This window comes from Heterodontus francisci, chromosome 1 (genome assembly GCF_036365525.1).
Source record: "Heterodontus francisci isolate sHetFra1 chromosome 1, sHetFra1.hap1, whole genome shotgun sequence".
NCBI classification, from domain to species: Eukaryota; Metazoa; Chordata; class Chondrichthyes; order Heterodontiformes; family Heterodontidae; genus Heterodontus; species Heterodontus francisci.
The window spans coordinates 276120670-276143693 of record NC_090371.1 but is presented as its reverse complement, the minus strand read 5'-3'; the positions used below and the strand labels follow the sequence as shown (position 1 = coordinate 276143693).

At 44.3% G+C, this 23024-nt stretch overlaps 1 protein-coding gene across 1 annotated transcript in view; it reads left to right on the top strand.

The window, feature by feature from the left end:
* Positions 1 to 1533: 1533 nt before the first annotated feature.
* Positions 1534 to 23024, top strand: part of fam13a (family with sequence similarity 13 member A) — a 256398-nt gene continuing 234907 nt past the window's right edge. Inside the window, exon 1 of the mRNA XM_068045839.1 lies at positions 1534 to 1616. The gene's annotated coding sequence lies outside the window, so the exon portion shown is untranslated. The remainder of the gene's footprint in view (positions 1617 to 23024) is intronic.

Below are 23024 nucleotides of genomic sequence, written 5' to 3'. Positions count from 1 at the left end.
CAGATAATTATCCAATTACCTCTTGAATGCCTCGATTGAACCTGCCTCCATCACATTCTCAGGCAGTACATTTCAGATCCTAACCACTCGCTGCATGAAAATGTTTTTCCTCATGTCACTATTGCTTCTTTTGCCAATTACCTTAAAACTGTGCCTTCTGGCTGGAAAATGTTCGAGGACTATGGGATTAGGAAAGGGGTTTGGGGCTAATTGAATAGCTCCTTCAACGAGCTAGTACAGGCACAAAGGGCCAAATGCCTTCTTCTGAGCTGGATCATTCCATAATTCAATCAGTGATTGCGGGTTTTCACTGCTAACACGAATGCTGAGATTGCCTTCCTTCTCTTGTTCTCTCTTGTTTTCTCTTACTCTCCAGCAGGAGAAAACAAAAGACAAATCCCACAGCCAATCAGACTGTAAAGCAACAAGGAAAATGACGAAAAGGATAGAGGAAAGCAGAGAAAAAAGAAAAGGGAGACAAGAATGACGGGGTTAGAAATTAAGATCAAGTGGGTTCTCTAACAGGCAGGTAATCTGTTCTGCTTGTTTACCACCCAATCGGTGAAGGTTAAAATTACCCTCACAATTCCACTTACCTGTCAAAGTTAAAGGATTTTGAGTGAGTTAAAATCAAGCCCCATTTATCAGATTTGGTTCCTCAATTTTAATCATGCTTTTGGAAGGAAGGCAGGGTGGAACCTCAGGCAAGCAATTCACGGCCAATGAAATAGTTTTGAAGAGTAGTCAATGACGTAATGCAAGGAAACGGGGCAGCCAGTTTGGGCACAGCAAGCTCCCAGAAACAGCAATGAATTACACAACCAGATAATCTGTTTTAGTGATGTTGGCTGAGGGATAAATATTGGCCATGACACTGAGGAGAACTTCCCTGCTCTTCTTCGAATAATGCCGTTGGATCTTTTCCATTCACCTGAAAAAACAGAGGGGGTTTTGGTGGAACATCTCATCTGAAAGATGGAACATCCAACAGTGCAGGACTCCCTTGGTACTGCATTGGCAGTGCCAGCCTCGGCAACATGTAAACATCAGATCACGTCAAAAGATTCAGCTCTCCACCACACAACAAACTGCATGGAGATTGGTAAACTGGGAATCTGTTCATCCAAATTCACCTACTAACAGGATAGTAATATTAACAACAATCATCCAGACCATTCAGTCTTGATGGGGTAAAGAAGGTAGAAATGCATCAATTAGCGAATAATTGGCATGGCAAGATTAATAAGGAGGTCCTGAATTGTGCCTCCTTCACATCCTGCTTAAATTGTAATTTGAAGACAGTATCCCAATTAGATTGACTTTATAAAGTCAGACAGCGTATGTCCATTGCTGAGCTTATTTCAGGACACGATAGATAAATGCCTGTGTTAGTATATGACCAGGTGGGTTGGTGGTTTCTGTACCAGGGCATTATATATATTATATGACATCACAGCTTTAGTTCCTGTATGAGAATGCAATCTCACTGAAGGTTCAGGAGGGTTCAGAGTCAATTCAATGGTGTGAACTCTAGAAGTTGTACAATCCCTGATGTCTCAAGAAGATTTGACGGCAACTCACTGACAAATCCAATTTTGTGCCAGCACATTCATCTAGTGAGTAATTATTTGTGGCTTTGCGCTTGGTAATTGTACTCTGCTCTTGAAATTAGCTGCGTTTTCTTAAGAAGGCACCAAGCTGAGGTGAGGAGAAAATGAAAAGCTCAAGTTAACTCTCACATGCCTTCTAGTGGTCATTTACAGAATAGTGCAGACAAAGGCTTGGGAATGTCACTGTGCTTTTATGGTATGGTGTAAGGCACTTAATTCCACAAAATTCAAAATATCAATAAAAAGAAATAGAACAAAGAATATGTCAGCTTCCGGTTGTTATATTTTAGTGGTAATTGATCCTATGAGGTTTTTGTACTTTATTATCCATTGAGGTTGTACAGTCAATATTGAGGGTAATTTTCATTTGGATGGTAAAGTGGGGGAGTAGGTTTTCTTTTATTTTTTTCTTGGGATGTGGGCATTGCTGGCAAGGCCAGCATTCATTGCCCATCATTAATTGCCCTTGACCTGAGTGGCTTGCTAGGCTATTTCAGAGGGCAGTTGAGTCAACCACATTGTTTGTGGGTCTGGTGTCACATGTAGGACAGAACAGGTAAGAACTGCCGATTTCATTCTCTGAAGGACATGAATGAACCAAAAGGGTTTTTCTAACAATCAATAATAGTTTCATGGCACCATTACTGAGGCTAGCTTTCAATTCCAGATTTTAATTAATTGAAATTAAATCCCACTAGCTGCCAAGGTGAGATTTAAACACATGCCCCCAGGGCATTAGCCCAGGCCTGCTAGATTACTAGCCCAGTGACATTACCACAACGCCACCTTCTCCCCTCAATTGGCTGGCTATGGTAGTATCTGCCTGATTTTCAAATCCATCAATTTCACCGGGATGAAAATCGGGTAGGTTCTATAATGAGTAAGAAATACACTCCCCCAGTCCACACCCCCCCACTCCGCCACCCACCCCCCCACCACCCCAAGCTGTGAGGGTGAAAATCACCCTCATTAGGCTGAATTTTTCCATCATCACTGAAGTCCCGGTGCTGGGGCCGTAAGTGGGAGCCAAACAGAGGGCCGATATCTCGGCAGCCTCGGTACTGCCACTGCTACCAGTGGCCATTGCTGAGGCTGCATGAGAAGGAAGAAGTACCTCCATGTTGAGGTGCCCTTGAAGATTCTGGGTACTGCCTGTGTGGAGTTTGCAAGTTCTCCCTGTGACTGTGTGGGTTTTCACCGGGTGCTCCGGTTTCCTCCCACAGCCAAAGACTTGCAGGTTGATAGGTAAATTGGCCATTATAAATTGCCCCGAGTGTAGGTAGGTGGTAGGCGAATGGTGGGGATGTGGTAGGGAATATGGGATTATTGTAGGATTAAGTATAAATGGGTGGTTGTTGGTCGGCACAGACTCGGTGGGCCGAAGGGCCTGTTTCAGTGCTATATCTCTAAATAAATAAAAAATAAATAAAATCAGGTACGTTTATTCCATCAAGCTGGGGCAAGGCAGGCCGGCCCCAGCGATCGAGGTGGAGGAAGGGGGGGTTGCATTTTCCAGCAGCGGCGCCTTAACCAGGGGATGGGGGAGCTGCCGCCACTGCTGCCAGAGAGCCCCTCCGTGGGCCATAGAGCAGCCATTAAAGAGGGCACCTTCCCCCCAGGGAATGCACTGGGACTCTGCCAGAGTTTACATGGCGGTCTCCCCATGCGTCGGCGGCCCCTCCCAACACCGGTAAATATACTGGCGGGGTGGGAGGTGGCCCTTAATTGCCTCCATTGGCCCCAGTGGGTGGCCGCACCATTGTGGTTCCCGGCGCTGGTAATATGCCATGATGGCGGGAAGACGTTGGGCCCCTCTCTCAACGCCTTCTCCCGCCATATTACCAGCTCTCCTGCCTGCCACCCATCTCCAAAGAGCTGGTAATATTCAGCCCATTGTTTGTACATACTGTGGATTCACTGGGAGGTTGGGGTAAATTTTCAACTTCACCACCTTAGCCTGACAAAAATCTAGTGATCTCGGTCCTGAGGATTTCAATTTACCCACAGCCTTGTGGGGACAAGAATTCTACATTGTAAAACCTGCCCAGTCTTCCTTCCACTGTACAGCCCAAGGAGGGTAAATAGAAACATAGAAATAAGGTGGTACTGTGGCAAAGCTTACAATGATTTCACAATATGGTAAAGTATGTCTTTCCTCTGTGTTGTACCGCTTGCTGAGTTCATCATCACAACAAACAAAATGCTGGGAAAGGTATTGACTGGGTCCAGATGGTTCGTCACAAGAAGCATGACAAAATCTCCTGCCAAGTCAACATGGAACATCCCCACACACTTTCTGGCTATCAGAGGCCAAGAAATAGGTCACCAGCTCATTCTCCCAGCCAAGGAATGCAGGAGGAAGCACTAAAGAGCATTCAAATGAATTTACATCATCCAACAACTACCTCTCCTTGAATTTCACTTTTGGTGGAATCATTGGCACCCACACAGGTTTCCATTGCATAAGAGTGAGTGTGCAGTTGTGTGTGTGCATGTGTGTTATGCATGTACACACGTGTGTTTGTGATGTGCACACATGCATATATGTCTGCTTGTGTATGTGTATGTACCCATATGTGTGGTTGCGTGTGATGTGTGTGTGCATGCATGCATTGTGTGCGTATGTTGGAATTTGCATACATGTGCATGTGCAAATCTGTATGCATGTGTTGGTCTGTACGCGACTGTATGTGTGTGTGTGTCGGTATGTGCGTACATGTGAATGTAGACATATGTCTGTATGCATGTGTGGGTCCGTGTGCTAATGTGTGTGTGCACATGTGCGTGTCTAGGCATGTGTGTGCTTGTACATGTGTGCATGTGTCTACGAAGGTGTGTTCGTGTTTGTATATGCATGCATGCTTGAGTATGTTTGTGTGTGCATGCATGTGTCTGTGCATGTGTATACATGCATATGTGTGTGCATGTGTGTGTGCACATGTGTGTCTGTGTGTATGTGTGCATGTTTGCGAGTATGTGTGTGTGTGCGTGCATGTGTGCAGGCACGTGCGTGTGTGGGCACACGTGTGTGTAGGGGGTACGAGCAGAATGGAACAAGAAATAAATTGGAGAAAAGGGAGGAGAAATAGTCCTTAAATAATAAAATATGTTCTTCTGCACCACAGAAGATGATGGGGCAGGGTTCCTAACTTTGTTATTTGTGGAGTAACCAGGCAGAGATGATAATCAATCAATGGGATGAAAATCAGGCGGTTTTGAACGAGCTGACAATCTGCTTTATCAGGTTACTGCCTGGGCTGTGACGTTGATAATTACCTTGAGGTTACAATAGACTGATGTTTTTTTTTCAACAAAGGCAAAAGTTAGTTGTAAAAAGCAAAACCTCCCCTTTGGTTTAAACTGGGAAAGTGTCATTTTCCTCGCTTGTTAACTGGCATTTGTAATTATATTTGAATAGGCATTTGAATAACACCTCACCATGTCCCAAAACACTTTACCACCAATTAATTATTTCCAGACTACAAGTTAGAAATCCAGGAATCAATCTGAGCACAGGAACGTGCCACCAACAATAAAGTTCAATAATCAGATAATCTGTTTTTGGTGCTGTCATTTGAGGGAAGGCTGTTTGCTATGAGCACTAAAAGCACTTTTCCAAATAGCATCAGAAGAACATCATTTACATCAGCCAGAGCAGGCTGAAAGATGGCACCTCTGACAATGCTGCACATCTTCAGCACTGCACTGAACTGACAGCCTAGAACCTGTACTCAGATCTTGGAGTGGGAATGGAACCCCTGACCTTTAGTTCAGAAGAGAGACAGATACCAACGAAGCCAAACTGCTTGTCAAATCAAGAAGTGCTTCAGTTAATTATTGAACTCTAGAAAGGCACAGTAACAATGTAATATGGAGACGATAATGGATGGTGGCAGGTGTAACATAAATTTTTGTATCATGCATTAGACTGAATACATTAGCCATTCATAGGCCAGATATAAAGAAAGTGTTGCATTTATATAGTGCCTTTCACAAGCTCAGGACATCCCAAAGCGCTTTACAACCAATGAAGTACTTTTTAAAGTGTGTTCACTGTTGTAGCAGTACCCAATTTGTACACAGCACGATCCCACAAACAGCAATGTGGTAATGACTGGATAATCTGCTTTAATGATATTGGTTGCATCAGGACACCAACAAGTACGTCCCGGCTGTTCTTTAAACAGTACCATGAATTGTATTACATCCACCTATGAGGGCCGGCGGGCTTCAGTTTAAGGTCTTATCCAAAAGATAATGTGCTGAAACCACACCTGTCAAAATGAGACATGTTAATTTCGTCACATGGAACATTATTTTTGAACTGTTACTGAACTTGAAATAACTTGTTTAAAAAGACTACAACAGTGGCTGAAAACATGGCTGCACATTTGCATTCAAAAAGACAGTTGCCTGAAGAAGACAATGGGAGTGCCTCCCTGATTCAATTAGCCAGATGGATTTTGATCAAGAGACATTTAATGTGCATAAGCCAGCATTCCACACAGCACCCACCCCCCAGCCGCCGCTCCCCTCCCCCCCACCACTGAGACTGTCTAGTAAGCTTGGGGAAAATCCACAAACCTCGCTGGAGAGCTTGTTCCAAATAAGGATTCTAGTCACGTAACTAACCTGCTGACAACCTGGGGGTTTTCTGAATTGTGCCACACAGAAAGGAACAGACTGTAATTTGAAGACAAAAGAGAAAGAAGATCTCTCCCTGTCTCTCTCTCTCTCAAACAAACAAAGTTCCAGGTACCCATAGAAATAAGTTAAGCCTCAAGACAGAAGACCAGTAAAACAAGTTTGAAAGTGTGCACTGGGCCCCGACGAGAACTGCAAGATTTAACTTCAATCAAAGGCTTTACATCAAACCCAAATCTAGTAACTGAACTCCAGCTAGTACGTTAAACCTTTCCCCTTCTTTCTCCTCCTCTGTCACTATTTCCGTGTGTATATATCGCGTATGCATGCTAGCGTAGTCACGTGGCGTATTTTTAGTAGTTTTAACTGAATTAGAGTTTCAAGGTTAATAAACTTAGACCTTTCTTGTTTAAATCTGAGAAAACCTATCTGGTTGATTTCTTTGCCGTTACAATTGGAGAGCAGTGAGCAAGGACTCACCGAGGGGAAGCTAAAAACAGTGTTTTTAAAAATTAAACCCTGTTACGGCCAAACCAGGAAAAGGCTGATAGGGGAGCTCTAGACTCCTGCCTCACCTAGTCAGAACAATAAGCTCAAGAACCTTGGTCTATTTACTTTAAGCAGTGTAGATGTACATGGCTGCAGGGGTGGTGTGACGTGGTGAAGGTGAGAGGGGGACAAGGGAAGACGCTCAGCAATGATGGTCCAGTCATCTTGATGTGAGGTAGGCTTGATGGATCAGCTGGTCTTTTCCAGTCCATCATTTTTAGATGTCTGGGGCATGGTATCAGCCCACTAGAGTATCTGGGAGAAAGCTGACTGGTGTTCATGCAGTTAATTACAGTGCAATACATTGGCCCTGTTATCAGGCATCACAGCTCTATTTATAGTCAGCACTAAAGTAGACTTAGCACTAGTGCAGTTAGTATGTGTGGCAAGATTCCACGGGATGATTTCCAATTCTGGTTGGACCATATACCGGGAGCCTCCCTGCAGCCATCCAGGGGGCCATTGGAGATGGAGGCTCCATGCCCCAAAGAGAGGGCCGAGGGTAGGAAAGGCGGTCCCCATGTCCCAGTGGGCCATCTGGAATGACCTGCTTGGCTCCCTCTGATTTTAAATTTTTCACTTACCTCTCTAAAGGTGCGTCCATGTTGAGGCACCCTCTTGATCCCCGAACTGCCTCAGCAGAGCCCACCTCTCCCATGTGGCTATACTTCATTCATTGGTTGCACATCTTGAATGGTATCATATCATTGTTAGATTATTCATGTGCTCATTGTCATAATACAATTATATATTTACGGTAACTCCAGGAAACAATGAAGTTGCGTATATATACACCCATGTGTATTTACTGCCTTTCACACCCTCAGCATGTCCTAAAGTACTTTACAGCCAATTAATTACTTGTGAAGTGTAACCTAAAACATAATGCTCTTCCTCCAATAATGCAGTTGAAATGATGAATGATTTTGTATTAAAAACAGTAAGTGCTGGAAATATTCAGCAGGTCTGGCCAGCATCTGTGGAGCGAGAAGCAGAATTAACGTGTCTGGTCTGTGACCTTTCATCAGAACTGTTTTTACTTCAGATTTCCACCATCCACAGTATTATGCTTTTATTTTAATGATTTTGTACTGTCAGCCAGCAAGCAGAAACGAGTCCCGTTGGGGGATGAAAATTGATTTTCTTAGCTTCAGTAAACAAGAATGGTTTTGATTGCAATTTAATGCTATAATCCTTGAACAACAATGTGGCACAATTTTCAGTTCAATGAGATTAAAAAATTGAAGTCTCCATCCCATTTCCTATATCTGCCTGCAGCTTGCTCAGGGCATGTCATTGGCAATAGAGTAAAATGATAAATATTTCCATGAACAGGAGTGACAGAGTGACATGCAAAAGATGGTCAGACTTGTGAGTGGAAATCTTTATCATATAATACCTGTGGGTTACTCTACATAGATTATCCAAAACATGGTGAATTTTAATGAGTGATTTTATTGCACTTCTTACAGGCCCAAAAGTCTTACACATAGTTTATCTAGCATATAGAAGGTGTCAGCTGTGGCTTAGAGTCTCTGAATCTGAAAATTGTGGATTCAGCTCCCACTCAATTGACTTGAGCAAGTAGTCCAGGCTGACACTCTAGTTCAGCGCTGAGGGAGGACTGTCAAAGATGCTGACTTGTAGCTCACATGTTAAACCAAGGTCCCATTTGTCCTCTCAAGTCCTACAGCACTATTCAAAGAAAAGCAAGGGAAATCTCTGGTGTCCTGGCCAATATGTATCCATCAACAAACATCAGAAACAGAGGAACGGAACAACCTGAGGTTGCGAAGAGAGCTAATTTGTTCTTTTAATGTCACTCTTGAACAATGACATTCACCAATAATTATTTCGATTCAATGCGCCCTCATATAAATGCTCTAAATGCCCCAATTAGTGCCCTAAATTCCCCCATTTCAACACACTGGAAAAGGAGAAAATGGCTATTTCTCTGAGAAATGCTTCTTTTTGCTCCTTTTGCCCATTCTCCCCATAACAAGCACTGTCCTCATTGCGAGCCAAGCCGACAGGAACAGACAACATTCCCGCCCATCAGTCAGACGTTTGACCTGCTGGGCCTCATCTGAATGTCACCGTTCAGCTGCATCGGAGTAGAAAATGCACAATACAGGTAAATGTACTTCACGTGTGCACATTTACTGAATCAACATCTACCATCATTCAGCAACCAAAGACATAAAGGACTCACAAACTTAGATCTTGATTGAAATAAAAGTGAGGAGCAATGTAAAATGGCTGCTGATTCACTGTCTCCCATTTTACACATTTGTATGATGTCAAAAATCCACCCCCCCACCCCTCTCTTGTGTGGGCAATTTGACTCCAAACACTTTTCCTGATTGATAAGTGATTGATTCTGTGGGAGTTCCAGAACTAGTTGGAATCCACCAAATCCCCACCACGCAGCTTTAAAAAATCTTTTGACTTTCACTGCATGAGCGGCCAGCATTTCTGTCGAAGAACCTACCAAGGTCCGAATGGTCCCCACCCCCTTAAATTTTTTCAGCCACCAATGGACCTTCTTGTGTATTTTCTGTTTTTATTTCAGATTTCCAGCATTTACAGGTATTTTCCTTCCTTCTATCTTGTCATTATGCAAATGTTCATTCAGATCAACCCTCACTCTATAACACTGCTTTGTTCTCTTTCTCATGTGACAACCCTTCACAATGCAAAGAAACGCAAAGAGACCAAGCCTTTGGTCACCTGTCCTTACGTGTAAGTGTCTCAGTGCCAGATTGTCATACAGTCAGAGAGTCATAGAGTCGTACAGCATAGAAACAGGCCCTTTGGCCCACCGCATCCATGCCGACAATAATGCCTATCTATACTAATCCCACCAGCCTGCATTAATTCCATATCCCTCTAAGCCTTGCTCATTCAAGTACCTGTCCAGATGCCTCTTAAATGTTGCTACTGTTCCTGCCTCCACCACCTCCTCTGGCTGCTCATTCCAGATACCCACAATTCTTTGTGTGAAAAATTTACCCCTTTGACCCCCCCTTAAACCTCCTCCCTCTCACCTTAAATCTATGCCCTCTAGTTTTAGTCACCCCTACCATGGGAAACAGATTCTGGCTATCTACCCTATCTATGCATCTCATAATTTTATATACCTCTATCATGTCCCCTCTCAGCCTCCTTCGCTCCAGGGAAAACAGACCCAGCCTATCCAATCTCTCTTTATAACTCAAGCCCTCCAAACCAGGCAACATCCTTGTAAATCTTTTCTGCACCCTCTCTAGCTTAATCACATCTTTCCTGCAGTGCAGCGACCAGAACTGCACACAGAACTCCAAGTGAGGCCTAAAGTACAACTGTAACATGATGTCCCAACTCTTGTACTCAATGCCTTGTCCGATGAAGGCAAGCATGCCATACGCCTTCTTCACCACCCTGTCTACCTGTGTTGCCACTTTCAGGGAACTATGTACTTGCACCCAAGGTCTGTCTGTTCAACAACACTCCCCAGGGCCCTGCCATTCACTGTATATGTCCTGCCCTGGTTTAACTTCCCAAAATGCATCACTTTGCTTCACAATTGTCTGCGTTAAATTCCATTTACCAATCCCTTGCCCACTTTCCCAGTTGATCTATATCCTGTTGTAACCTTAGACAACCTTCTTCACTGTCCACTATACCACCAACTTTGGTGTCATCTGCAAACTTACTAATCATGCCTCCTACATTCACACCCAAGTCATTGATATATATAACAAATAACAGAGGGCCCAGCACCGAACCCCGCGGCACACCACTGGTCACCGGCCTCCAATCTGAAAAACAACCCTCCACTACCACCCTCTGCCTCCTATCACCAAGCCAATTTTGTATCCAATTGGCTAGCTCACCCTGGATCCCATGTGTTCGAACCTGCTGGACCAACCTACCATGCGGGGCCTTGTCAAAGGCCTTGCTAAAGTCCATGTAGACAATGTCCATCGCCCTGCCCTCGTCAATCCTCTTGGTCACATCCTCGAAAAACTCAATCAAATTCATTGTCTTAGATAATGTGGTGGCACAGTGTGCAGTGGTTAGCACTGCAGCCTCGCAGCTCCAGGACTTGGGTTCGATTCTGGGTGCTGCCTGTGTGGAGCTTGCAAGTTCTCCCCGTGACTGTGTGGGTTTTCGCCAGGTGCTCCAGTTTCCTAAAAATGCCCAGGTCCTCTGGATCCCTTACATGATTTTAGAAACTTGTTTTTCAATCCTTTTTAATGTGATAAACAAAAAAAGTGACACTTCAGTTTATGCTCCTTAAGATTAGAACTCGCTAGCCAGTGACAAGCCCTCTTTTGTCTCTTATATTGGACTTACTGGTCTCCTGTGAACTGCACCCAGCAACGAGCTCAGTGACAAAAAAAATACAAAAATATAATGACAAAAATAGTGTAATGCAAAAATATAACACCAAAAGGACTCTGTTCCCTTGTTAGCTAACTCTAAGCATAAAATGAAATGCGTCACTTTTTTGAATCACATTAAAAAAAGATTGAAAAAGAAGCTTATAAACAACATGAAGGATCAGTTACGTGGTTAGATTGGAGAAGCTGGGGTTGTTCCCCCTAAAGAGAAGGCTGGGAGGAGATTTGATAAAGATGTTCAAAATCATGAGAGGGCTAGGCAGAGTAGATGGAGAGAAACTGCTCCCATTGGCAGATGGGTTGTAAACGAGACAACACTGATTTAAAGTGAATGGCAAAGGGATCAAAGGCGACGTGGAGCAAAAGTTTGTAGCGTTGTGAGTAGAAATGATGCTTCCTCTTGTGGGAGAACCTAGAACTAGAGGCCACTTTTTAAAAATAAGGGGTCGCCCCTTTAAGACAGAGATGAGGAGAAATGTTTTCTCTGAGAGGGTTGTGAGTCTTTAGAATTCTCTTCCTCAAAAGGCGGTGGAAGCAGAGTCTTTGAATATTTTTAAGATAGAGGTAGATAGATTCTTGATAAGCAAGGGGGTGAAAGGTTATTAGGGGTAGGCGGGAATGTGGAGTTGAGGTTACAATCAGATCAGTCAAGTGCAGGTGGCAGGAGAGCAGTAAGTAGCCAGCTACAGTATAACTGCAGCCCTGAGAACTGGCCAGAGGTACAGTGCACTGTTGAAGCAGGTGGCGCATCTATGTCTCTCCTTGATCCTCACTGATCGTGCAATGCTGTAAGCGCTCTCTTGTTCGCCCAGAATAGGCTCACGGCGGGGGATGTAAATCCCTCCAGCCAAGAGGCTGATGTTACGCTCTATTTTTAATTGAATTCTGGGGGGGGGGTGCGACGGGAGAAAATTCCGGATGTGTTTGCGTTTGCACACACCGAGCAACACACTAAGCAAGTTTGCAAAAACAAGAATGCCAGGGAAATGGAATTTAGAATTTGGAACCTAGAACCCAGAATGGAAATTGCAACAATGGGCAGAAATGGAACGCCGAAAGAATTCTAGAACGTGAGGTAAACATTTTCCTTCCCAGAGCAGCGAGAGCATGTCTGTCAAACTGATGCTCATCCAGCCAGAAGTTAGTGTCTGTGTGCAATCCCGGGGATGCATCTTTCTATTACCTTCCTGCACATTAGCATCTTGTTGAAAATATCTGCATTTTTTTTAAAGTCTTCTTGAAATAAGTTACACCTTATGTCCAATAATAATTGAGGTGGAGCCTGCCACAGGTAGGATGGGCTGAAAGACCTCCTATATTTTATGGATTCTATGCATATGTTAAATGTCTTACCTCTGCCCAGCATTTGTTTGTCTGATTTCACTTCCTGCTGTCATGCTTTTTAGTCACACTTTGGTGTTAACTTCTTCCATTAAAACCTACCTCTTTGCCCATGCTTTTGGTCACCTGCCTTAATATCTCCTAATGTGGCTGGGTTTCAAATTTTATTTGATAATGCTTCTTTGGATATTTTACTACATTAAAGATGCTGTATATGAAGTCATTGTTGTAATATGTGGACTGAATTAATCTTGGCACCCGATTTATTTCCCTAACCTCCCTTCACCTGAAGATCACACTTAGCCTACACGTCTCATATTTAATACCATGGGAGATGGATTAATAAGATTGATTTTTTTTGCCACACAGTGGCTAGGGCTATGTTGTAATGCAGACTCAATTTTGGGTTATTTGGCAAATGTTTGAGGGATGCAGAAAACTAATATTTGATGGCAATAGTATGTTAAAGTCGAATTTCATTTCACTTTCTCGAATCACCTTTCTCCTCTGAATCGCTCCTGAAAATGTCCTACATGAGTTAACACAACATTATTCCTTTCTCAATGTGATTTATATTTATTCCATTGCCATTTGGTGATTAGTTTCCCCTGCAAGAGCCCAATGCCCTCAGTGTGTTTTGGTTTCTTTCTAAGAAGAGGAAGGAGTTCTCCCCGGTGTCCTGGCCAAAATGTATCCCTCAATCTACATCACAAAACAGATTATCCATTCATCATCACATTGCTGATAGTGGGAGCTTGCTGTGCACAAATTGGCTGCTGCCAATTTACAACAGTGACTACACTTCAAAAGGACTTTATTCGCTTTAAAGGATTTTGGGATACCCAGTGTTTGTGAAATGCACTATTTAATGCAAGTCTTTTCTTTGATATATGTTTTTGAAGTTGGAAGTCCTTATCTAGTTTAAGAGCTTTTCATATTTTAAATGCGCATGAATATTTTCAAATAATTCTGTTGTAGATATATTTGTAGCAATGAATGGGAAAACCTTCAGTACCACGCATTGTTACACAACATGATTACAGGTCCACTCCTTCTGATATCTTTAATACAGCAGCTCTCCAGCCCTACAACCCTCCAAGAACTCTGTGTTCCTCTAACTCTGGCCCCTTGGGCATCCCCCACTTCCTTTGCCCCAACAATTTTGTTGTCGAGGCCCCAAGCTCTGCAGTTCCCTCCTTAAATCTCTCTGCCTCTCTCTCCTCCTTTAAGATGCTCCTTTAAAACCAACCTATTTGACTGAGCTTTTAGTCACCTGTCCTAATGTCTTCTTCTTTGGCTCAGTGTCAGTTTTTTTGCCTAGCACAGTGAGACTTTTAACTATATTTAAGGCACTATATAAATGCAAATTGCTCTCCTAGTTCAAGGTTATATAAATGCTAAACTAGTGCTACTATTTGCTGGAGATTGCAGGGGCTCTGACCCAAATTTTAAATTCCTCTCTGGCCACGGGGGAGGTGCCAGAGGACTGGAGAACAGCTAATGTGGTCCCACTATTTAAGAAAGGTTGTAGAGATAAGCCAGAGAACTACAGACAAGTGAGTCTCACGTCAGTGGTAGGGAAACTATTGGAGAAAATTCTGAAGGAGAGAATCTATCTCCACTTGGAGAGGCAAAATTTGATTAAGAATAGTCAGCATGGCTTTGTCAGAGGGAGGTCATGCCTAACAACTTTGATTAAATTTTTTGAGCATGTGACCAGGTGTGTAGATGAGGGTAGTGCAGTTGATGTAGTTTACATGGATTTCAGCAAAGCCTTTGACAAGGTCCCACATGGAAGACTTATCAAGAAAGCAAATGCACATGGGATACAGGGTAACTTGATAAAGTGGATTCAAAATTGGCTTAGCTGTAGGAGACGGAGAGTGATGACAGACGGCTGTTTTAGTGACTGGAAGCCAGTGTCCAGTGGCGTACCACAGGGATCTGTGCTGGGTCCCCTATTGTTTGTCATTTATATAAACGACATAGATGACTATATGGGGGGTAGAATCAGTAAGTTCACGGATGACACAAAGATTGGCCGAGTGGTTAACAGTGAGGTTGAGTGTCTTGGGTTACAGGAAGATATAGACGGGATGGTCAAATGGGCAGAAAAGTGGCAGATGGAATTTAACCCTGAAAAGTGTGAGGTGATACACTTTGGAAGGAGTAATGTGACACGGAAGTATACAATGAATGGCCTGACACTGGGAAGTTCCGAGGAACAAAGGGACCTTGGCGTGTTTGTCCATAGATCTCTGAAGGCAGAAGGGCAGGTTAATAGGGTGGTGAAAAAGGCATATGGGACACTTGCCTTTATCAATCGAGGCATAGATTACAGAAGCAGGGAGGTCATGCTGGAGTTGTATAGAACTTTGGTAAGGCCACAGCTGGAGTACTGTGTGCAATTCTGGTCGCAACATTATAGGAAGGATGTGATTGCACTGGAGGGGGTGCAGAGGCGATTCACCAAGATGTTGCCTGGGATGGAATATTTAAGCTATGAAGAGAGGTTGGATAGGCTTGGGTTGTTTTCGCTGGAGCAGAGAAGACTGAGGGGTGACCTGATCGAGGTGTACAAGATTATAAGGGGCATGGACAGGGTGGATAGGGAGCAGCTGTTCCCCTTAGTTGAAGGGTTAGTTACGAGGGGTCACAAGTTTAAGGTGAGGGGCAGGAGGTTTAAGGGGGATTTGAGGAAGAACTTTTTTACCCAGAGGGTGGTGACGGTCTGGAATGCCCTGCCTGGGAGGGTGGTAGAGGCGGGTTACCTCACATCCTTTAAAAAGTACCTGGATGAGCACTTGGCATGTCATAACATCCAAGGCTATGGGCCAAGTGCTGGCAAATGGGATTAGGTAGAGAGGTCAGGTGTCTTTAATGCATTGGTGCAGACCCGACGGCCTGAAGGGTCTCTTCTGCACTGTATTATTCTGTGATTCTGTGATCCTGTGTGCTGTAGTTGGAGCGTAACTAGGGCATTGTTGACAAAGTCTTAGAGTCTGGATGAGGTCAACTAATAACTTTTTATTTACACATCTCTGTTTACACTCTCCACAAGCCTTTCTAGCTAGTATCCTTCGTGCTGCTACTCTCTTCTTCCAAAGCCCATTAACATGTGACTATTACATCATCATCACTACAGTGGGAGGGGCTCTCTCTCTGTCTCCAACATTAACCCTTTCAGATCCTTACACTAATTATTGGTGCTAAGCGTCTGGCAAAAGATTTTCATTTTCACCCTTGTTTCTTTTGAAACTCTGGTCCCTCCTACTTCTGCAGCTTCCTCCAACTCTATAACTCAGTTCGCATCTTCCACTCTGCTAACTGTGCTCTATTTGGTCTCCTCTGTTTTTCTACTGTACTATTTGTGGCAGAACCTTCATCTATCATGCCCCTGCACTCTGAAATTCCCTTCTACAGTATCGGCCTTGCTCAGTTGAGTCAGGAGGTCATGGGTTCAATCCCCACTCCAGACATGAGCACATCATTTCGGCTGACATGTCAGTGTAGTACAGCGGAGGTGCTGCACTGTTAGAAATGCAGACTTTTGGATGGGACATTAAGCCATCAGCCTGTGCAGGTGAGTGTGAAAGATGTCATGGTACTATTTGATGAAGAGCAGAGAGTTTGCCTGTAATCCTGACCAACATTCCTCAGACTGTGAGCCATTAGAAGCAGCAGCATTGTATTCAACCACAATCTATAACCTCATGGCCCGGCATATCCCTTACTCTACCATTACCACCAAGCCAGGTGACCAACCATGGTTCAATTAGGAGCATAGGAGAGCATACTAGGATCTGCACCAGGCATACCTAAAAATGAGGTACCAACCTGGTGAAAGAAAGCACAGGACTACATGCATGCTAAACAGCAGAAGCAACATGCAATAGACAGAGCTAAGCAATCCCACAACCAATGGATCAGATCAAAGCTCTGCAGTCCTGTCACGTCCTGTCATGAATGGCAGTGGACAAATAAACAACTAACTGGAGGAGGACGCTCCACAAGCATCCCCATCCTCAATTAGTTAGGAGCCCAGCACATCAGTGCAAAAGGCAAGGCTGAAGTATTTGGAACCATCTTCAGCCAGAAATGCCAAGTGGATGATTCATCTTGGCCTCTTCCTGAGAACCCCAGTGTCACTGTCGTGAGCACGTGCTATGCCGAATGATGATTTTTTAATCCATCAGCCGGAAACCTGAATTAAATTTTTTAAATGGTGACTGCTAATAGCCAAAATGGCCACCAAAATTTGCGTCAAAACACCCTACATTCCAATGCATCGAGGTGGAGTCAAATTTTCTGGCCAGGCCCCTCCAGAACAATGACTTGGGGAATTTGGAGTGAATCACCTGGCCAGTTTCCATTAACAAGACATTAAAGGGAATCACTTGGGACATTAAACTGGTGGAGACAAACCACTCAAAGGCAATCACTTGAGCAATGGGACCCTGATTGAGAGAAGGGAATTTCTAGACAGGAACTAACTAAGTTGCAAGAGAAAATATACACTGAACCATCATGTGACAGGACCACCATCTGTGTGTTTTAAGCTGGTTTTTCTCTCTGAGCAGTGCAGACAAGCAACTGGACACTGACCATAGAAAACCCAAGTGGGGGGTTCCTCTCTCTCTCTCTCTCTCTCCCTCTTTCTTTCTCTCTCCACACCAGCTTGCAAGTTTCAACCCCTGCCTACTGGCCATAACCGCCTAAGTCTATCACTGCAGCAGACAGAAACCACTTGAAGGAACTCATCTGCATCAGACCACCGAATCTGCTATCCACATCTACAAGCCGGAAGCCTCAGGACCACCAAGTTCAGCCGAAAGCCAACTGAGTCACCAAACTCCCCAGACTGTATAACCCTTTTTATTGCTCTGGACTCTAATCCGACCAATATATCCTTCCCTTTTCTGTAACCTATTTGTCTGTGTGTGTGAACTTTGAGTGTGTGTGCGAAAGTTAGAGTATAGTTGATTATTTTACTTAGATCGGTTTAAGTACAATAAAGCTAACCTCTTTCATTGTTAAACTGAGGAAAACCTATCCGATTGGTTCTTTTACGATCGTAGCATGTAAATAGTGGAACACTCACTGAATTGGCAAGCACATTCACTTTAAAAAGAAATAAACTCTGTTGCAGTCAAACAAGGAGAGGGGCAAGAGGGGAGCCCATTGACCCCCTCCTCACCTGATCGTAACAGTCACAGATGCCAGTCTTCAGCCAATTCAATTCACTCCATATGATAGAAGAAACATCTGAAGGTGTTGGATAAAACAAAGGCTATTGGGCCTGACAACATCCTGGCATGTGGTACTGAAGACTTATACGCCAGAATGAGCTGCGCCCCGAGCCGAGCTGTTCCAGCTCCCATAACACTTGCATCTACCCGATGATGTGGAAAATTGCCCAGGTATGTCCTGTCCACAAAAAGCAGGACAAATCCAATTTGGCCAATTACTGCTACATCAGTCTGCTCTCAGTCATCAGCAAATTGATGGAAGGTGTTGACAGTTCTATCAAGCGGCAATAGCCTGTTCGCAGACTCTCAGTTAGGTTTCTGCGAGGGCCACTTGGCTCCAAACCCTATTACAGCCTTGGTGTACAAAAGAGCTGAATTCAAGATTTTATAGCAGAGCACTTGGAGAACAGTGGTAGAATCAGACAGAGTCAGCATGGATTTACGAAAGGGAAATCATGCTTGACAAATGTACTAGAATTCTTCAAGGATGTAACTAGTAGAGTTGATGAGGGGGAGCCAGTGGATGTGGTTTATTTGGACTTTCAGAAGGCTTTCGACAAAGTCCCACATAAGAGATTAGCGTGTAAAATTAAAGTGCATGGGATTGGGGGTAGTGTATTACGATGGATAGAAAATTGGTTGGCAGTCAGGAAACAAAGAGTAGGAATAAACGTGTCTTTTTCCGAATGGCAGGCAGTCACTCGTGGGGTACCGCAGGGATCGGCACTAGGACCCCAGCAATTCACAATATATATTAATGATTTAGATGAGGGGACTAAATGTAATATCTCCAAATTTGCAGATGACACAAAACTGGGTGGGAGGGTGAGTTGTGAGGAGGATGCAGAGAGGCTTCAGGGTGATTTGGACAAGTTAGGTGAGTGGGCAAATGCATGGCAGATGCAGTGTAATGTGGATAAAAGTGAGGTTATCCACTTTAGTAGCAAACACAGGAAGGCAGATTATTATCTGAACGGCTACAAACTGAGAGAGGGGAATATGGAACGAGACCTGGGTGTTCTCGTAAACCAGTCACTGAAGGTAAGCATGCAGGTGCAACAGGTGGTAAAAAAGGCAAATGGTATGTTGGCCTTCATAGCGAGAGGATTCAAGTACAGGAGCAGGGATGTCTTGCTGCAATTATACAGGGCTTGGTGAGGCCACAGCTGGAATATTGTGTGTAGTTTTGGTCTCCTTATCTGAGGAAGGATGTTCTTGCTATAGAGGGAGTGCAGCGAAGGTTTACCAGACTGATTCCTGGGATGGCGGGACCGACGTATGAGGAGAGATTGAGTCGGTTAGGATTATATTCGCTGGAGTTCAGAAGAGTGAGGGGGGATCTCATAGAAACCTATAAAATTCTAACAGGACTTGACAGGGTAGATGTAGGAAGGATGTTCCTGATGGTGGGGAGTCCAGAACCAGGGGTCAGAGTCTAAGGATACAATGGTAAACCTTTCAGGACTGAGATGAGGAGAAATTTCTTCACCCAGAGAGTGGTGAGCCTATGGAATTCTCTACCACAGAAAGCAGTTGAGGCCAAAACATTGTATGTTTTCAAGAAGGAGTTAGATAGAGCTCTTGGGACGAAAGGGATCAAAGGATATGGGGGGAAAGCGGGAACAGGTTACTGAGTTGGATGATCAGCCATGATCATAATGAATGGTGGAGCAGGCCAGAAGGGCCGAATGGCCTACTCCTGCTCCTATTTTCTATGTTTTCTATGTTTAAGAGGTGAGGTGAGAGTGTGGTGTCAAGGATTCCTAGCAAAATTGAAGTCAATGGGAATTGGGGGAGAACTCTCCACTAGATGGAGCCATACCTACCACAAAGGAAGATGGTTTTGGTTGTTGGAGGCAAATTATCTCAGCCCCAGGATATCACTGCAGGAGTTCTTCAGGGTGGTGTCCGAGGCCCAACCATCTTCAGCTGCTTCATCAATGACCTTCCCTCCATCATAAGGTCAGAATTGCGGATGTTTGCTGATGATTACACAATGTTCAGCACCATTCACAACTCCTCAGATGCTGAAGCGGTCTGTGCCTGCATGCAGCAAGACCTGGACAGCATTCAGGCTTGGGCTGTGGCTATCTCATGCACCAGAGCAGAAAAGGCTTTCTCCACATCAGCTGCAGGCGCTGAGAGAGCACGACATAGGAGCACCTGGAAGCATTCATGTAAATCCACCTAGTAGCAGTTGGGGACTCACTGGGTGATAGTGATTTGCTAAATGCCAAAGCATTAGATAGATGTAGAAAATTGAACATTAATGCATTGTTTAACGGTTCGTCTGTTCATTTCTGCGCCAGTGGGCCATCAGCAGATGTTGAGCATTTGAGATGGAGGGCACAGAATGAGGGCATTGGTGAATGTAGCCCTTGGAATGATGTAATGATAGGGCCACTGCGATGGTAAGGGTGTTGAATGAAAGGCCACCAAGGCTACATCAGGAAGAAGAATGATTTGTCTCCAGGGGTGTTTAACAGTCTCTCAGGAGAAACGAATGCTTATGAGTGAGTCGTGTATCTCCCTGACATGCATGTCAATGCCCGTTGACATCAGACCTGTGGGAGCATTTCCATTGGCCTTCTGGTCTCGGACCTCCTCCAACTCATCCTCCACCTCGGAGGAGGAGGAAGCACGCTCAATGTGGTTGTCAATATCCAATGCTGCTCTCCTCTGGAGTGCCAGGTTGTGCATACATACGAACATACGAATTAGGAGCAGGAGTAGGCCACTCGGCCCCTCGAGCCTGCTCCGCCATTCAACAAGATCATGGCTGATCTGATTGTAACCTCAACTCCACATTCCTGCCTACCGCCAATAACCTTTCACCCCCTTGCTTATCAAGAATCTATCTCCCTCTGCCTTATAAATATTCAAAGACTCTGCTTCCACTTACTTTTGAGGAAGAGAATTCCAAAGACTCACAACCCTCTGATAGAAAAAATTTCGCCTCATCTCTGTCTTAAATGGGCAATCCCTTATTTTTAAACAGTGACCCCTAGTTCTAGATTCTTCCACAAGAGGAAATATCCTTTCCACATCCACCCTGTCAAGACCCCTTAGAATCTTATATGTTTCAATCAAGTCGCCTCTTACTCTTCTAAATGCTAGCAGATACAAGCCTAGCCTGTCCAACCTTTCCTCATAAAACAACCCGCCCATCCCAGGTATTAGTCTGGTAAACCTTCTCTGAACTGCTTCCAACGCATTTACATCCTTCCTTATATAAGGAGACCAATACTGTACACAGTACTCCAGATGTGGCCTGTATAACTGAAGCATAACCTCCCTACTTTTGTACTCCATTCCCCTGCAATAAGTGATAACATTCTATGAGCTTTCCTGTTACAACCAGGTGAGGAGGGGGTCACAAAGCTCCCCTCTTGTCCTTCCTCTAATTTTACTGCAACATATTTTATTCCTTTTTACACAGTGGATGTGCTTACCACTACAGTGAGTGATTTACTTTTTACCTTTGTTGTGATCGTAAAAGAACCAATGGGACAGGTTTTCTTGAGTTTGAACAAGAAGGAGGTGAGTTTATTATACTTAACAACCTAAATTCGATCTAAATAAAATGATAAAATACGCAACACACTCATGCACATATTCACACAAGAATCACACACACACAAATAGATTACAGAATGCTGAGGGGTAGATTTGTGGTTGGATTAGAGTCCAGAAGAAATAAAAATTGATACACAGTCTGTGGGGATGGATGATTCTGTTGTCTTCTAGCTGAAGTTGTGTTCTTGAAGTCTTTGGCTGGTAAATATGCAGTTTGTGGCTGGTCCACCTGGTTCAGGCTTTTCTTGTAGGCAGAAGTGTAGGTGGCTTTCTTCCCCTGGTGTCTTTGTCTGAGATCCAGTAACCAGTAGCTAGGCTTCGCACGAGGTCTTCTGGCGAGAGAGAGAGAGAAAGACCCCTTCTGTCCTCTTCACAGAATGAGTCACTGGCTTGACTGTCTTTGTCCAAGGGAAACTCCCAGCTTTCGCAGAGATGGACAGACAGTTAAATGCCTTCTCTGTGCATTCTCTGAAACCTTCTAATGAGATTCAAGTTTAGGAGTTTCCATCTCCTCAGGCCTCAGGATGCCAATATTTACAATTGGAGGGGTTTGCTCATTGACAGGCAATGTGTCAGGATGGCCTTGAATGTCATGCTAATGAAAGCAACTTAGATAATTCAACCACTCAAGCCAGCCATTGTTTTGGGTACAGGCTAATCAGACATGTGTCTCCTCTTGGAGGCCTTGGAATGTGTAAGGTGTTTAAATGCAGATTGCAGTGGTCATCTTGGCTCCAACATGTTTTTTTAAAAAGTTAACTGTAGGATTTTGTTTCCATTAAAAGCTTAACATAAGTTTACAACCAATGAATTAAAATTCCTCATTTGGCATATCGTCTTTACTTGACATTTCCTAATTACTTGCTATACCTGCATACTAACCTTTTGTGACTCATGCACTGGAGCACAGCATGATACAGGAGACCATTGATAGGGCACATTGTAGGGCTTCCCCAGATCTATCCAGGCATCTGAATGGCATTTTCAAAAGTTCTATGGCCTGTGCAATGGTGGCCCTTGTAGTCACATGGAAGCGGTTATATGTCTCCTGTGCCTCTGTGTTGGGGTTCCACATAGGTGTAAGCAGCCATATCTTTACTGTGTACCTCTTGTCACCCAATAGCCATCCCCGAAGGCATTCGGGTGGCTGGAACAGCTGAGGCACCTGGGACTCTCAGGATGCACAAGTTGTGGCAGCTTCCAGGGAACTGTGCACAGACCTGCAGGATCCTTTTGCGGTGGTCACAGACTAACTGAACATTCAGCGAGCAGAATGCCTTCATGTTTACAAAAGCTCCTGGCTGCTCTGAGGGAGTCATGATGGCCACATGAGTTCAGTCGATTACCCCCTGAACCTGAGGGAAACCAGCAATGACCCCAAATGCTAGAGCCCTGTCTGCCTGACTAGCCTGATTAGCGCGATACCTGATGTATTGACCGGCCTCTGTTTTTTTTATTTGTTCATGGGATGTGGGCATCGCTGGCTAGGACAGCATCTATTGCCCATCCCTAATTGCCCTTGAGAAGGTGGTGCTGAGCTGCCTTCCTGAACCGCTGCAGTCCATGTGGGGTAGGTATACTCACAGTGCTGTTAGGAAGGGAGTTCCAGGATTTTGACCCAGTGACAGTGAAGGAACGGCGATATAGTTCCAAGTCAGGATGGTGTGTGG